Genomic DNA, 15386 nt, shown 5'->3' on the forward strand with positions numbered 1-15386 from the left:
ACAAAAAAAACCCCATAAATGAACACAAAATTCACACATAAAAAAATCTACAAATGAAAGAAATGTAAATATATCACTCCAGTGATAATCCCTCCTCCAATACTTCAGAACAAACCTTCCCCCACCCCTCCACAACTCCCCTTGTTAACTTATTTACCTTAAACAGAAGTGTGTATTAAAGGCATATAATTATCAGCAGACTATATAAAATGGTAAGAGTGCCCTCTGGCGGCTTGGGGGTGTGTTACCTCTGTGGATTCAGGAGGTGTTTTTCCTAAATCACCGATATATGAATTGCTTATTGATTGGGTTACTCTGTCACATCAATCACTGGTCATAAAAAGTACATCACTAAAGTACATGATGATACCTAGAAAAACAGTAACTATGGAATAAGATATTCCAGGAACGTTACAACTGTGCAGGTTACAATAAAAAAAAAAAACAGTTGTAAATAATTTATAGGTCTTACATGCAAAGCACATGGCCATAAAATAATGCCATAAACGTTTATAAACTAATTAACTGCAAGTACTAATCTATTATAGTCGCATGTTAAACAAGTGGCAAGCTGGTTCAGTAGGTTGTAGATTCTTGTGCAGTTTTTTTTCCGCCATTCAAAGATGCAGTTTGATGAACTGGTGTTTCTCAGTTGCCCATAGTGTGTGTTATGTGAAGGAGTGGCACCCTGTCCAGCATGTACCCCAGCCCTGTAGCCAGTGCTGTCTGTGATAGCACCCCCTATGACCCTGACCAGGAAAACCAGAAGGAATAGTGAGCGCATATATTAAACTAGACCAATACTGTTAATCTAAAAATGACAGCAGTATTTGAGCAATGCAGCCATTGAGCAATGGCTGCATACTTCAAATGACACAGAAAAAGGGAAATTGAAAACGTCGTTAACAGAGCAGGTTAGTGGTCAGATGAGTTTGTTGAAATTAGTTGATGTAGTGTAAATGCAATATTTTGACCCTAAGAGTCAGTGGTCACTTTTGCATCTGATGTGACATTCATGCTATCAGAGTCTCATGCTCAGGTCCGATTGCTCAAATATGTTAGACTGAGGGAAATATTGTAAAACTTCATCAAGGAGTCAAGAACCCAACAGCAGTAATTCCATTAGCAGAGCCCAGAGTCATTACTCTCAAACAACGTCCTTCATTTTTCCATTCTACTACTCGTAACATAATGGCACAGCTTCAAGCACTGTCGTCTCAGACCATTGGGACCTGGTTTCGAGTCTCCACCAGGATTCCATGAGTGAGGACTTTGCATCTTCTCCCCGTGTCAAAGTCGGTCAGTTCTCTCTCATCAATCAAACCAGTGAAATAGACCACCACCATCGTCCCCATGCTGAAGAAAACTTCATTGTCCAGCCTCAACAAATACTGTCCTGCTGCACTCACACCCATCATTATGAAGTGCTTCAAGAGGCTCTTCATAAAGCACATCAAGACCCTGCTGCCCTAATTACTAGACCCCCTGCAATTCACATATCACCACGACTGTTCCATGGACAATGCCATAGCCACCACACTCCATTTGGCCCTTACCCACAAGACACTTGCGTTCAAATGCTGTTCATAGACTTCAGTTCAGCATTCAACACAATCATTCCGCAGCTGATTGAAGAACTGAGCCTCCTGGGCCTGAACGGCTCTCTTTCCAATTGGACCTTGGACTTTACTGAGAAACCTCAGTCAGTCTGGATCAGGAGCAACACTTCCAGCACCACCACACTGAGCACTGGAGCCCGCCAGGGCTGTGTGCTCAGTCCACTACTGTTCACTCTGATGACTCATGACTATGTGCCAATGCACAGTTCAAATCACATCATCAAGTTTGCTGATGACGCAGCTATGGTGGGTCTCATCAGTAAACACGATGAGGAAGCATACAAAGAGGAAGTGCAATGACTATCGAACTGGTGCAGAGCCAACCACCTGTTTCTGAATGTAGACAAAACAAAAGAAATGGTTGTTGAACACGGAGTGACCACTCTCAGCTGCACATCAACGGGTCATGCGTAGAGATCATCGATAGAACCAAATACTTTGGTCTCCTTCTGGTGGAGAACCTTATGAGTTTAACCAATCATTATTTAAACTAATCAAATTTTGTGTGAAACTTCACAATGTTTTAAATAATCACACAGACACAAACCATACTCAAAATAATCCATATTTATTTAATACAAATAGAAGAATAAGAAAACTAAAAACTAAAATTATACAACTTTATATTAACCTCGTGCCCCCCCCATTTGGGGAATGAAGGGCAGGATAGGAACAGTACAGTCCCTGACAAACCTATCTTATCTTATCCTGTGTTATTGCATATTATATAATCTTATCTTAACTTACCCTATCTTATTCTTATCTTATTCTATACTATCTTACGTTATATACAATCTTATCTTAACCTATTCTTAGTTTATTCTATGTAATCTTATGTCATATTATCTTAGTTTAACCTTAACTTATCCTATCTTAGGCTTATCTTATTCTATACTATCTTATCTTAAGCTATCCTTAGTCTTATCCTATGTAATCTTATATCATACAATCTTAGGATTAGTTAAGATAAGGTTAAACTACCTTAATCTTATCTTATCCTAAGTACTTGTGAGATCTCTCACCTAATTATTTACAGGTTCTATAAAAAAACTATTTACATCACACAAGATAGCCCATCTCCACAGCCATCTCCAGGACCCCGGGGATGGCACTTAGCTGATCCAGCGCCTCATCATCAAATATCAGCTCAGCTTGGGCACCCTCATTATCACCATATGAGTAGTGATTCTCTGAATTTTGATTCTTCCCCTGCTTGCAGATGTAAACTGCATGTTGAAAATCATTCCAAAACTGATTACACCAGTAATGAGCAAGGCACTTGGCATCATAGGTCATTTTAGAATAGTTGCATAGATAAAAGTTATGCATCTTATTGAATCTTTCCATTTTCTCAAAAACAACAGAAGGGGAAATAAGTAGGGGTGTCGGACCCGTAACCAGCTCAGATGAGGGGGCTGCAGCTTGCGCTGGAACCTGATACAGAGGGGTGGGATGAACTGTGGCTGGAGGTGAAGATGGGTGTGGAGATGGGCTTACAGGTGAGACTACACATGGTGACGGAGGAGGAGAGTCTGTAAAAAAAGATGGGGATGGAGAGGAGGCAAAAGAGGATGGGACTGGTGATGGAAATAAGAAGGAAGTGGAGGAGAAGGCTGGTGAGCAGGGCTCAGGCTCTGACATTGATGGAGTGCGACACAGGATGGTAGCAACCTCGTCGTCACTCTGGGTGAGATCCACACACGGGATCTTGTCACCCACCTGGATTGAATCAAAGGGGTTACTGAAGGTTAGCAGGTTCTGCAAATTTTTTGTAAATGGCCCCTTCTGTTTTTTACACTTCTTTCTACGGCCTGACCGGCCTCCCGCCGTATTTCTACGGCGTCTTCTGCCCTGCTGAGCCCTGCTGGTCGCCACCGGGATGGGAGCAGATCCAGATATGGTGAGGGAGCTGGGTGCCAGCGGCCCAGTGTGGCATTTCCTCCGACGGCCTCCACTGCTGGTACTGGTTCGTCCTTTGGGATTATAAAGACAGGGGACAGCAAATTTAATCAAAGTGAATCCATATGTCACTCTACAAGAAAAGTACATCACATACATCACAGATATCGCACTTGGCAGTCAGTATTGCACATTGAGAGAAATTCTGCCATCTTATCGGATATAGGAAACACATGCTTGGGAGACTTATGCGCTGGTCTTGAATTGGGCTGCCTGCATTTCAGCAGGGGAACTTGACCTATAAAAACACACCATGTAGTGCACAGATTCCCTGACATGCAGAACAACAGCGAAAAACAACACTGGAAAGGTTCATGTGCACCAAATTTACAGATGTAGCCGCTTGAATTTTCCCCTGTTTCCATGATGGGGCCTTGGCTGGTCCATGACAGGTCCCTGCTGGGCCTTGGGTGGCACCTTGGCTATAATGCGATCCCCCACGATGATGTGTGTAAAGTACTTGCAATGATTTATCCATCCACCAGGGAGAGCAGTGATTATGGAAGCAGAAATGACTTACCTGAAATCAGGTATTGTAACTCCACTGCAGAAAATGAAAATCTAAGGAAGTATAATTTTCTTATATTTAGACAAAATTCCAATTTCATTAATAAACTGACTACACTGCAATAGATGGCCTGAGAAATGTAAGAAATTGTTTCTGTTGTGAGGCAAAGATGGCCTAAAACTAGCAAAATGTGTTTTAGTCAGTTTATTGATGAAATTAGAATTTTGTATTTTACTTCACCTTTTGGAGATAAGGCGGACCCAAGATGTGTGCAATACAATAATTACAGGCCTAAACAAAGTAATACGGTTGCTTGTGGAGAATAAAGGTGGACAGAGTGGAAAATGAAAAATAAAAATGCTTATGGTTCTGTACTGTGCTTGAATAAAACGGACGCATTCCTTAGTCTGTTCTGTCTTTCCTTCTGGCTAACAGTCTGAAAGGCTGCTGATGGCTGCACATTCACAGGAGGGCTGGGGGCAGTCACGATGACGTGTGAATCTGTCATAAACTTCTCTGCTTGGCCACAATGAAAAGAGATATGTTTGCAGGGGATCAAGGTGAGGTTGTTTTCTTAACCTAAGAACACTGAACCAACGGTCAAGCATGGTGGTGGTAGTATCATGCTGTTTTGCTGACAGTACTGTACATGAGAACATTGCAGAAAGACAATGGGATAATGAAGTAGCACTAGATAGATAGACTGGGATTTTTTGTCATAGTACCAGACACAAAAAGAGGAACATAAAAGAAACATAGCATAACAAGTATTTACTGTAACCCTATGGAGTCTGAGGCCTCTCACCCACTTTCAAAGTAGTCTGACAGGCCTTGACATTTTACTGTTCTTCTGAATTGCTAAAACACATGTCCTAAAATCTCTCATCTCCTGTAATCAAACCACTAAGCACAAACTCTAAAATTCAAGCTAAACTCACAAAACCTTACGCTTGTCTTGCAAAATCAAACAATCTTCTCAAAACTATATTATCTTTGCTCAAAAGCAAACACTGTTTTCAGACCATGCATCTCGTCAGTTGGGTAAAGGTACACTACTGAACAGTCATAGCACTCTACAGCAAAAAATGAAAACAGTACCAATCAAAACTGTTGTTGACATGTAAATGAGAAACCGTAAGACTATAATAATAGTTAAAAAAAATTATGGTCGTCTACCATATGACTGATAATTAATATGTAACGTTTGCCATACTCAGTACTCCAGAAAAGTGACTGTAAAGAACAACGCCAAAAAGTAAACAAACGAGAGGCATATTACAGTAAAATGTTGTGCAACTGCCAAGCCAGAGTCACAGAAGAATATTCATCCTGCCTCATCGCCATGTCTCAGGGCTGGGTCTAGCGATGCTATCCCTTGTTGAGTGATGCAGAAAGAATCCTCTGTGTGACCCATTTGTACCTTGACTTCAAAATGCAACTCCTATCCTTCTATGGCACGTATTCTATGTTCTAGTCACTCTTTGGCTTCCTCAAATGTTTAGAAATGTGTGTGAATAGTTTTGAGTCATTGTGTTCAAATGACTACTGTGTGCTGGCTGCGCTTAACTTCTGTGGCCTGTGTTTTCTATTTTGCATCAAAGTTCACCATAGCGCAAAATGTGTTTTGATGAATGGGAATGTGTTTTGAGTTTTGCAAAAAGGATGACTGAGATCTGCAAATTGTGTCTAACTAGGTGAGCATGGTTTAAAGTTTTGCCAAAGAAGTAACTGATTCAATAAATGACTTTTGGCAATCGGCAGTTTTGTTCCCAAAACGATTTCTAATATTTCAGCAATTCAGAAAAACTGTTAAATATTTCACCTGTCTAAAAAACATTTATCCCAAAGTGCTACGAATGCTTTTATTCAGCACAAACTCAGCACCAATAATCTGTCAACATTTAGAATGTGATTATTCTATATATATTTTTTTTTTTTGTTAAAATCTACTTTAAACATACACTTTTCAAAAACTTATTTTCAGTGGTGCTGACAAATTGTAAAAAATCACATTATAAATATTTCTAGCCTAAGCTTGAGTTCTGAAGCTTACAGACATAGGGGATGGCTACACAAAGGTGAATGAGACATTCAGAAAATTGTATGAGGTTTGATTACTAAAGTGTTACAACTTTGAAGTGACTTTGGAGTCACCAGACCTTTGCATACTGTCAATGGCCCATCAGTCTGGACTGTCTGTCACTGCTCTTCACACCAATCAGTTTGGAAAGGCAGTGTGAATTTTACAGGTTTTTTTTTCATTTGCTAAGACAAATACTGCAATACTGAAGTTGCTTTCTCAAAACTCTTCATGCAGTCACCACAACATTTACTTATGTGGGCTAAACTGTTTAGCATTTCACTTTGCTTTCATACAAAATGCAATCAATGACTAAATGCTTCAAAAGCCATGGATTCCTGTCTCACTCACAATATTACATTTTCAGAGGCCAATTTGCACATACCTACATACTGACCCAAAAACTGCTAATAAGACAGTCAAAACTGAAACATGTCATTTTGCTAAATCACTATCAAGACCCTTTCTAAAACAGATTGTAAAAAACACATAATACAAAGAAATTATGTCAGTTGACACAAGATCAAACAATGAATATTGGATGCCAGGATATTCCTCCAGAGCAATGCCAAGGATGGATCAGGCATGTGGAGATGCTACCCTAGATACTACCCTGTCTTAGCAATTGAAAACAACTGTAAGAAAAGACACAATACTAGCCTTTTTACAGTTTATAACATGCAACGGATTAAACGTCGATGAATAAAATGTGCAATCACATTATTCCAGGAACAATGCAAAACAATAAATGAATATTAGAACAACAAATTGTCACTCCTGATCAGGATGCCAAGCTTCAAAACAGTTCCTGTCTCGTTACTGTATGACATCATAGCGCTGGATTAGTATGTACCGGCATGCTCGCTATCCAAGTACCTAGCCCTGTTTGTCTCCGGTGTTGTAAAAACTTTGGCTGTAGCTTCAGTTTACTTTAAAGTATCAATTATGCCAGAAGCTTGCTAATGGCTACCAAAAGATTCTCGTTGATACTTGTTGTACTTGTGTATGAACTTGTGACCACAACTAAAATGTGTTTTTGTAAAGAAAGCGCCATCTCATGGCAACACCCTGCAAGTGAATAAATGAGCGCGTTCAGACGAGAATTTAGGCACACCCCCAGAAGGAGGGGGGTTACTCCCGTTGGCTGGCTTTTGCCAATGTGGGACATGTTCACCTGTTACCTTACCATTTGACGTCGCTTTCCTGTTATGTTCAAACACATCACAGCCACAGATTTTACGGATTTCATTGTGCAGTACAGCAGACATGCTGAAAAGAGCCCCGTATTTTTACTGCTTCATGGTAACAAATCACCGTTGGGCTAAAGGTGAACCATTTTATTATTTAGTATCCTAAGACACGTAGTTCCAAAATAAGATAGTTATCACAGACTGCAAGATTCAACAAGACCAGCCAAGCCTGTTCTGACTTTCATTCTTCGAGTGCTGAGATATTCTAGGCATCATTTTGCCGTTCTTACCATGGCTGACTGAACCGGGGATGTCTTCCGGAGCAATCCGGACACTGACGGCGTCATTTGGCAGGAGCCAGTCGATTCTCCGCAGGTAGATGAAGGCAGACATCTTTCGCGTCTTGTCTTTTGCTGGGAAAGTGCAAATCTGAGCTGCTTTGAATGTTTGAATCAAAACTCGAAACGGAATTAGAATTGTTATGATGCGGTTGCTAAGATATGGTGGTCGATTAGTGTCAGCGCGTGGCAAAGTCTTCAAGCACTTTAATCAAATGACCAGACACACGATATATATTGACAAAAGCGCGGAAAGATAATAGAAGCACCGTAAATTTAGAAGACACGCCTAAAAACAGAAAATGTTATAAATAAAATGTATTGAAGTATTTAAATAGAATTCCTTCCTGGCAGCAAGTAACGCGAGAGCTGCAGACGTGACGTTCCACAGACTCCCAGAATTCACAGCGATCGTTAAGCGACCCATTCAATCAGAATAGAAGGAAATGGCGAGGAGACGTTCTTATCTCACACTGGTTTTTATTTACAACTGAATGTTTAGCACACTTGGAAAATTCTCTAATCCATCTTCAGCCATTTCACTCTTCCACTGTAGCAACGCAAAGTGAAGAATTCTGAACAATGATGGCGGCACATTCGCAGCTGCTCCGAACTCTCCAGTGTTCCTCTGACTGTGTTTTACTGGTTTATTTGCTTCCGGTACCAGTATTTTACGCATCCTTGTTCTTCTTTACTGTTGGTGTATGTTTCTTTGATTTTATATTGTATTTTACTTGTACTTTTATCCTTAACATGGCGTCGACAGCCTTGCTCCAAAGACATCTCATTGTATTTGCACAGTGACAGTAACGCTATCTTATCTTGCGAGAGGAAGTAGCATAAGGCTGTACTGCTAACGTTAGCATTAGCAAGCCTAGCAGTGTTGGTAGTAAGGCGTTACTATAATCCCACTACTCTTGTCTGTAAGGAGTAATGTAACTAATTGCCATTAAAAAACACGGAAGGTGCTGAAATTTAAATGCACTCTTTACCTTTGTCTTGTGTGAAAATATTAATGGATAAAGGCAGCATGTTCCCTTAATTTCCCGTTTATGATGTAACGCCACCCGACCTCACCATGGCGCAATGAATGGGTGGTATTGTAGGTACGCTGATAGATACAATTAGACGGTTGTATTGTCTGGCACTGTCATAGCTGCAACACTGAAATAATATAACTAGCCAGAGAGCACACATGCATTGGCACTATGTCTCCGCGATGCTTGAAAACCCATCAGCAAACATCTCTGTGTTGCAGAAACATCGCCACCGACCATTTGCACCCACCACACGTCGAAACTCCTGGCAGACACATGGTCCAATCCCACCCGTATTAAAAGTACATTTATATGCGGTAATTGATGAGTAGTAATTTCCAGTAACCTGCACAACACTGCTGACTAGTGACGTTGCCGCCGTTGGCTGAATCCGCAGTAGTTATGGTGCTATGATGTTAGATTGTTACAGGGACTGTGATAAATGCAGACCCCTCTATTATGGTTGCGTTAAAAAAAAAAAAAGCAAACATTTGTACTCAGATTTCATGGCGGTGTGCTTTTTATACCTTGACAAGTTTTCCTGAGATCAGATTAAAAAAATTCCAAAATATAGCAGCATATTGACGTGTATTCTCTGTATCTTAAAACGTGGCGGGTCGTCAGACTCGGATACACAGCTCTATGGTCCACACAGAGGAGACGAAGAACCTGCACTTTGCTAAGTCACGAAGTTATCTTTTGTCATGTGACTACGTTTACGTGCCTTGACGCAATTAAGATGTTTTCATGTGTTTTTAATGGCGCAGTTACAGAGCATAGCCATGTAAACGCATTAATGGGGGAATCTCATTTATAAAGGCTTCGTGTGACCGAAAAAGATGACAAACATTCATACTTACATTTGTAAGGAGATTTTGGGATTTATAAAGAAAAGGGTACGCTGGGAAAAGAACTCCTACGTTCTGCGAACGAGGCTGACGGGGATGCTGTTTCGACAGAATCCTGTAGAGGGCACTGTGCACGCTAAATTGAAGGCTCCAGGAATGTTTTCTGCTTTTCATTTTACTAAGAGAATAATAATGATTCAAATGTTTTTGGTCACACGGCCATTGGCTCTGAAATTAAACTGTCCTTTTAAATAAAACTGTTTACATTTGCAAACTGTATTGTATGCTGTGTTTGAATGTTCCGATATCGTTATTAGATATTTCACTGCATGTTTTTCAACAAAATGCCCTCTGAAATTGGTACTCTGTCACTAAGACGTACTGTACAAACAATGCATTTTCTGCCCAGGGTAAAGGCTTCTTATTCAGTTTCCCTACAGGGGATAGCTGGGGTCCGTGGGATGTTTGGAAGTTAGTGTCAGGGCATTCTGGTAGAATGTGACCTTTGGCAACAATGGGCTGGACAGCTCTGTGCTCATCTTGTCTCATCTGGGACTCCCACCATCACTGCCACTGAGCATCTCCTCTACAGGCAAACACTGAAGTGCCACCAAGACCAGCAGGTGGCTCTGGGATGCAACCACTTCTGAGGCCAGATGAGGGAGCCACTAATGATGGCTTGAAGAGATATCAGTGTTAGCATGTTCCCCTAATTTCCTGTTTATGATGTAACGCCATCCGACCTCACCGTGGCGTGATGAATGTGTGATATTGTAGGTACGCTGACAGATACAATTAGACGGTTGTATTGTCTGGCACTGTCATGGCTGCAACGCTGAAATAATATAACTAGCCAGAGAGCACACATGCATTGGCACTATATCTCCGCGATGCTTGAAAACCCATCAGCAAACATCTCTGTGTTGCAGAAACATCGCCACCGATCATTTGATTCCATATTCCCCCGATGTTGGCGCGATGTTAAAGTGATCAATATGCAACCTTTAGCCCACTCTTATCTTCCTTTATCAGGCTATATATATATATATATATATATATATACAGGTTAGGTCAAGCTGGGGGAGCATGCGCTGATGCTGCCCCTTGCCGCACCCACCACACGTCGAAACTCCTCGCAGACTCATGGCCCAGTCCCACCCTCGTTATAAGTACTTTTATATGCAGTAATTGATAACTAGTAATTTCCAGTAACCTGCACAACGCTGCTGGCTAGTAACGTTGCCACCGTTGGCTGAATCCGCAATAGTTGTGGTGCTATGATGTTAGATTGTTACAGGGACTGTGATAAATGCAAATGCAGACCCCTCTATTATGGTTGCGTTAAAAAGGTAAACATTTTACTCAGATTTCATGCATTTGGTGGTGTGCTTTTTATACCATGACAAGTTTTCCTAAAATCAGATTTAAATAATTGCAGGCTTTTCGATCCTGAACACAGCTATTCCCAAATCAGGAAGTAATGTTCTGAGTCGGGATGCTCTCCACAGCGCCGTAGTAGAAAGTCCAGTGTTGAGACCAGCATTATAAGCGGTGGTCCGGGCGTTCACTGCAGCGCGGATCAATCTGTCAACCCACGGTTCCTGATTGGGGAAGAGTGTGAACCATCAGTGTAAAAATCCATAACATGCAGCTTGATTATGGCAGAGGACATTGTGCCCAAATATTAAGGGAGGGAGTATTTAGAGATGACAATGATTATCTTCCCAGTGATGATTTGTGGCTTATCCGCTCTTTCAGAGTGCCAAGAGTGATTCTGGTAGAACTGAACGATGAATTTGTCGCGGAACATACCGAAAGGAACTGGCAGACAGATCAGGGATATCCCAGCCCATTTTGAGTTCCATTATTCCTCAAGTTGTGCCTGGTTTTAACCAACTGTCAAGATAATATTTTAAGTTTCCCTAGTGTGGATGTAGTTCAACGTATTTAGAATACATGTGTAATTGCTTCTGAGCATTTTCTGATTTGTATTTTAGTGGGCGGGAAAAAAAAATGTCAGAAAATACTTTGAGAGATCTTACTGTATGTGTCTGACGCATTTGAAAGTATTAACAAAAATGTGTAGTTTTATTTATTAGTTTGCTTTCTGTCATTTTAAGGACCTTTATCACTAGGCTTACAGACATTTTAATATAGCCCATCACTGCCTGTGGCAAGATGCAAGTAAGTCACGTGACACACCCTGTTGGGCCCAGCTTGCTCACCGCGAACATTGTTTTCCCATGACTAGTAAACCAAGGGGAGAAGCTGCGTTGGTGCCTGGTGCAAATTGACAAAGTATGCAGGAAAGTACGCTATCAAATATTCCTCACTGAATGTCATTATAGGCGGGAAAAATAAAGCAATTAGCAAGCAGCAGTGCTGTACTCTACAACTTGTGGATTAATTTGCCAGCCTGCTAGTGACATTCTAGTTAACTTCACAGGCATGACCAGGCAGTGGCGTATCGTGGTTTGTCACATATGCAGGATTCATTACAAGTGGAGAAGTCAGCTGTGTTAAAAATCAGCTAAACTGAAATGGAAGGCTTGTAGTATAAGGGAGAAGGTGAAGGAGAATGTCTTTTATGTGTTTTAAGTTGATTAAGTTTACATATGGTAAAGGTTCATTGTCTCTTCAAATGAGTGCTTGCAAATTTAAGGATCTAGGAAATTAGCTTAGTCTACTGTTGCAATAATACACAGCTGCAGACTCTTAATGCCACTCTCTGGCTCCTTCCGGTTGGTGGACGCATGTGCAGAAAACAAAGAAACAACAACTTTTTTGCTGTTTCACAAGCTTTCAAAGTAGAGTTCCATGGCACCTTTAAACTTAAAGGCCTGTATTTGCAGTAGAATGGTCATGCAATTTGGATTTAACACCAAAAAAATGTCCCTGTGCGTGCAGCATTTAATGAATTACCCCTCTATACTTTTTGCACTGCACTTGAGATCTGAAGAGTCCTTTAATTCAATAGCAAGACCACTACAATTCTCTACATGTACATCAGTTTAACCAATCATTATTTAAACTAATCAAATTTTGTGTCAAACTTCACAATATTTTAAATAACCTCACAGACACAAACCATACGCAAAATAATCCATATTTATTTTATAGAAAAACAAGAATAAGAAGTCTTATCTTAACCTATTCTTATCTTATCCTATGTAATCTTATGTCATACTATCTTACTTTAATCTTAACTTATCCTATCTTAGTCTTATCTTATTCTATGTTATCTTACATTATATACAACCTTATCTTAACCTATTCTTAGTCTTATCCTATGTAATCTTATATCATACAATCTTAGGATTAGTTAAGATAAGGCTGAACCACTTCAGACCTGTTGCCCTGACTTCACACCTGATGAAGACCATGGAGAGGATTGTACTTCACCACCTTCGCCCGCTAGTCAGGAGGGATCTGGACCCGCTGCAATTTGCCTACCAGCCGAACATCGGGGTGGATGACGCTGTCATCTACCTGCTGCATCGGGCCTTCTCTCACCTAGAGACGGCTAGGAGCACTGTGAGAGTCATGTTCTTTGACTTCTCAAGTGCCTTCAATACAATCCGGCCCTCAGTGCTGAGGGGGAAGTTAGAGGGAGCGGGAGTGGACCATCAGTTGTCTGCGTGGATTACGGACTACCTCACCAGGAGACCCCAGTATGTGAGACTCCGGGACTGTGTGTCTGAGGTGGTAGTCTGTAGCACGGGGGCCCCACAAGGAACAGTACTCGCCCCTTTTCTCTTCACCCTATACACTGCGGACTTCAATTACAACACGGACACTTGCCATCTACAGAAGTTTTCAGACGACACTGCCATTGTTGGTCGGGTGTCAGAGGGGAACGAGCTGGAATACAGGGGGGTCATCGATCGCTTTGTCAGCTGGTGTGAACTGAACCATCTTCATATTAATGCCAGCAAGACGAAGGAACTGGTGATTGACTTCAGCAAGAAGTCTTCTCCTACTACACCGGTGAACATCCAGGGTCTGGACATTGAAACGGTGAAGGAGTACAAATTCCTGGGTGTTCACCTAAACAACAAACTGGACTGGTCTACAAACACTGAGGCAGTTTACAAAAAGGGTCTAAGTCGTCTTCACCTGCTTAGGCGGCTAAGATCCTTTGGGGTGAACAGGACTCTCTTAAGGTCCTTCTATGACACTGTGGTAGCATCTGCTATCTTTTATGCTGTGGTCTGCTGGTGTGGTGGAATTGCAGAGAGGAACAGGGGGAAATTGGACAAACTGGTGAAGAGGGCCAGCTCTGTCCTGGGCTGCCCACTGAAATCCATCGAGCAGGTTGGGGATGAGAGGATGCGGTCTAAGCTAACATCCATTATGGACAACACCTCCCACCCCCTGCATGAGACTGTACGAGCTCTGAGCAGCTCATTCAGCAATAGACTTCTACACCCACAGTGTAGGAAGGAGCGCTACCGCAGGTCATTCTTACCAGCGGCTGTCAGACATTATAACAGTTTAGCGTGAGTATTTTTTACTCATATATGTTTAACTGACATATCACATGCTGTAACCAGGATCATTCACACCCCACCCCACCCCCGCACTTGTGTACATATCTCTGTACATTTTGTACATATCTCTGTACATCTTTATTTATTTCCAAAACTTTTGTACATTTGTATTTATATCTTTGTGTATCTACCTGCTCCTATTGTTCTATATTACGTTTTTGTGCAAGAGCTCTGTAACACCTAAATTTCTCATTCGTGGGATAATAAAGGTTTATTCTATTCTATTCTATTCTATTAAACTACCTTAATCTTATATTATCCTAAGTACTTGTGAGATGTCTCACCTAATTATTTACAGGTTCTATGAAAAACTATTTACATCACACTGATAGCCCATCTCCACAGCCATCTCCAGGACCCCGGGGATGGCACACAGCTGATCCAGCGCCTCATCAGGAAACATCAGCTCAGCTTGGGCACCCTCATTATCACCATATGAATAGTGACCCCCTGAATTTTGATTCCTCCCCTGCTTGCAGATGTACACTGCATGCTGAAAATCGTTCCAAAACTGATTACACCAGTAATGAGCAAGGCACTTGGCATCGTAGGTCATGGCTGAGTAGTTGCATAGATAAAAGTTATGGAACTTATTGAATCTTTCCATTTTTTCAAAAACAATAGAAGGGGACATAAGTGGGGGTTTCGGACCCGTAACCAGCTCAGATGAGGGGGCTGCAGCCTGCGCTGGAACCTGATACAGAGGGGTGGGATGAACCATGGCTGGAGCTGAAGATGGGTGTGGAGCTGGGCTTACAGGTGAGACTACACATGGTGACGGAGGAGGAGAGTCTGTAAAAAAAGATGGGGATGGAGAGGAGGCAAAAGAGGATGGGACTGGTGATGGAAATAAGAAGGAAGTGGAAGAGAAGGCTGGTGAGCAGGGCTCAGGCTCTAAAATTGATGGAGTGCGACACAGGATGCTAGCAACCTAGTCGTCACTCTGGGTGAGATCCTCACACGGGATCTGGTCACCCACCTGGATTGAGTCAAAGGGGTTTGCCAATTTGCTGTCACTGAAGGTTAGCAGCTTCTGTAAATTTTTTGTAAATGGCCCCTTCTGTTTTTTACACTTCTTTCTACGGCCTGACCGGCCTCCCGCCGTATTTCTACGGCGTCTTCTGCCCTGCTGAGCCCTGCTGGTCGCCACCGGGATGGGAGCAGATCCAGATATGGTGAGGGAGCTGGGTGCCGGCGGCCCAGTGTGGCATTTCCTCCGACGGCCTCCACTGCTGGTACTGGTTCGTCCTTTGGGAT

Source organism: Brienomyrus brachyistius, unplaced genomic scaffold (assembly GCF_023856365.1).
Source record: "Brienomyrus brachyistius isolate T26 unplaced genomic scaffold, BBRACH_0.4 scaffold49, whole genome shotgun sequence".
NCBI classification, from domain to species: domain Eukaryota; kingdom Metazoa; phylum Chordata; class Actinopteri; order Osteoglossiformes; family Mormyridae; genus Brienomyrus; species Brienomyrus brachyistius.